The sequence below is a fragment of the Triticum dicoccoides genome, chromosome 3A (assembly GCF_002162155.2).
Source record: "Triticum dicoccoides isolate Atlit2015 ecotype Zavitan chromosome 3A, WEW_v2.0, whole genome shotgun sequence".
In the NCBI taxonomy this organism is placed as follows: Eukaryota; Viridiplantae; Streptophyta; class Magnoliopsida; order Poales; family Poaceae; genus Triticum; species Triticum dicoccoides.
Genome location: NC_041384.1, coordinates 310,144,205 through 310,147,244, shown reverse-complemented (window position 1 = coordinate 310,147,244; position 3,040 = coordinate 310,144,205).

Below are 3,040 nucleotides of genomic sequence, written 5' to 3'. Positions count from 1 at the left end.
AAATTTTGTCTCATTGTTGGTTATTGGAAATGTCATACGATGGTAGTACTCCCTCCGTCTCAAAATTCTTGTCTTAGATTTGTCTAAATATGGATGCATCAAGTCACATTCTAGTGTTGGATACATCCGTATCTAGACTAATCTAAGACAAGAATTTTGGGATGGACGTACTCCCTCCACCCAAATTACTTGTCTAGATACGGACGTATCTAGATACGTTTTAGTCCTAAGTACACCTGTGTCTAGACAAATTTAAAACAAATAATTCAGGATGGAGGTAATATAATTTTGAGAGCCTGGTGTTTGATTTCCGGTAGCAAGAGGAAAGAACTGCAGTGTCATTGTTGACAGTTCTACAAATACTGTGATACGAGTGGCTGATTGTTTTGTTTTGTGGGCATCAAAGAACAAAAACTTGCACCACTTGCTGTGCGCCAAGTTTCAAGCAGGCCCATGTATTGGCGGTGGAACGGCACCCCCTACGGCAGGGGATCCTCGTCTCACATATACATGTTGATGAGGACATTAATATTATTGTTACGCCCACAGCTCCTGCTGCTATACATACTAGATCAATTACTAGATTTCGCGCACGCCAATTGAATTATCAAGTACTTTCATTTTTTGGTAACGATTCTAATGTTCATGAGAATATGATGCTGCCTAAATTGGATACATTTGTTTTTCTTACAAATGAAGGGCCTAGCTTGGACAAGAAAGATGAACCTTGGAACAAGTTCAAGCCTGAAGATGATGGCATGCGCAAGGGGAACAAGAACAGAGTTACAAGTGATGATTCCAGGACTTTGAAGCCACCATAATGAGTGCATGAAGCATTGGACGAAATATACAAGATGCCACTTCATAAATTTCGTCCAGAGGCTATTCTAGGTGTTGCGTCATACTATTTTTGGGCCAGGCTCATGTAATTTCGAAATACTTGATTATAGGCAGTTTTTAGAGTCCGTATGTGTGGGGAAACAAGAGTTAGGGTTGGTTTCGGACCCCTCCTCCAAGGGCCACGAAATTCCCCCTCTCTCCTCCATATATACAACCCTTAGGGCATCGTGATTAAAAGTTTGCCATAGCTGCAACTTCACGTACTTCGTTTGTGTTCAACGACCAGACCAAGACATCACAAAACCCCACCTTGATCAATAAAGCTTTCCTCTTATATTTGCAATATCCAGATTGCAATCTTAGTTTGTTGCTTGTTCTTCGTTTGCCTGCAGGAAACAGACCTTTGTGGTCAGGTTGATCGTGCTCCGGCGTGGTCAATAACCTTTCGGAGTTGGTTTAGCGATTGCTAAGGCGCGATGTCCTCGTACGTTCGTAGTCAGATCGTCAAAATCGACTTCCTCCAAAACGATAGCCACCATCTCTTCGAAAGACAGGACACCTTTGCCTCTATCAAGGTATCAGATTTTTAGGTTGCTCGGTGAGATTTTACAATTTTTTGTAGTTTAGATCGAGTCTGTTCTTCATATATACAGTCCATGAAAACGCCAAAAATTAGGGTTAGTTCATCATATCCGAACCAGTCTGAGCCTTTGCATAGTCTTTTCAGTATTTTGCTTTGTTGAATTTGCGGCTGCATCGTCGTGTCTAGTTGCTGGTCTTAGAGTCTAGTCTTTTAGAGTTCCGAGTTCTAGTAATAAGTTGTCACGCCGCCGCTGCACCATCATCATCGCCCCTGCCATCTACCACCACCGCTTATCCGCCATCGATCCGTCTACATATACGATCACCAATCTGTATCCATATACCACCACAAATCCGTATCCATATACCACCATCAATCTGTATCCATATACCACCACCGCTGCCATATCCTACCACCATATATCCACCGCCAATCCGAGTTCCTTTCATATTAGGTTTGTTTTCGAGATCTGTCTAATTTCCGATTCGTGTTTCCTTGCCTGAATAGGTTACAAAAAAAGAGTCTAGAGACCCCGAGGGAGTTTTTAGGCCAAAATTTTCTTAGGCAAAAATATTTTTTCCCTATCCTATTTTTAGGTTTTTCTGAGTCTTTTGAGCCACGTGCCATCATAGTGATTTTTTGACGCTTTTTCGTCGTCGCTGCCCCGATTTCATAAAAAGTAAAAAAAAATTCGTGCCCATCCTGTCAGTTTGACCTGGGAAGAGTTTTGAGACACTCGCCATTATAGTGATTTTTCGCAAAAAAGGAGCGCAAAAAAAAGAGCAACACAAAAAAATAGAGTGAATTTTTTTCAGAGTGTGCTTTTCCCTTATTTATGTGCAACGCCGTGATTTTGTTAGTGTTCTAGGCTCGCGTCTCTAGCACGGTACCGTCGTTGAGTGTTTATTCAACTTTGCATATCTGAATTGATTATTGCTGACCCTTTTTGCTACCATATTATAAGCCTTCCCATCTCCACATACATCTATGTCGTGCGTTACACTCTCCCTGGTAATCGCTCTATCCAAGCTTTGAGAGTTTTGACTACCTCGGTTGCCGATCGCCGCCTGCTGCTGGGTAAGAACTGGTAAGAATTTGAGATTTGCCTGACAGATTTGTGACACCCACCACCACCACTTGTGTGACGCCCGGGTAATTTAGCTACAGTGATCCTCTGCTAATGGTGCCACGTCAGCTCGTTTATAGTTGCTAATCTCGAGTTAGTTCGAAACCAATTCAAATTCAAATTCAAAAATAGGCAAACAATAAAAGTTTTCAAATATTAAAACTAAAATGTTCGGAGTGAACCAATTAATACATAGGTAATAATGGTGGAGAAACCAACATTTCTTATAATATTTAATTTCACTAAAATAACCAAAGCTTAGGGCAAAACAATTACTTTAATGCCTTTTATAAAGATATAGTAATATAACTAAATTAATAGTGTGCCAAAATAATTATGGCAGAGGCCTAATTAGTAATACTAATTTAGGTGCTAACTTGGTATTTTATAAAAAGAAAATAATAGAAACTTTAAATGAAAACAGTAAAGAAATAGAAAAGAAAATAAATAAAAGAAAAGAAAATACAAAAGAGAAAAACTAAACTAACAAA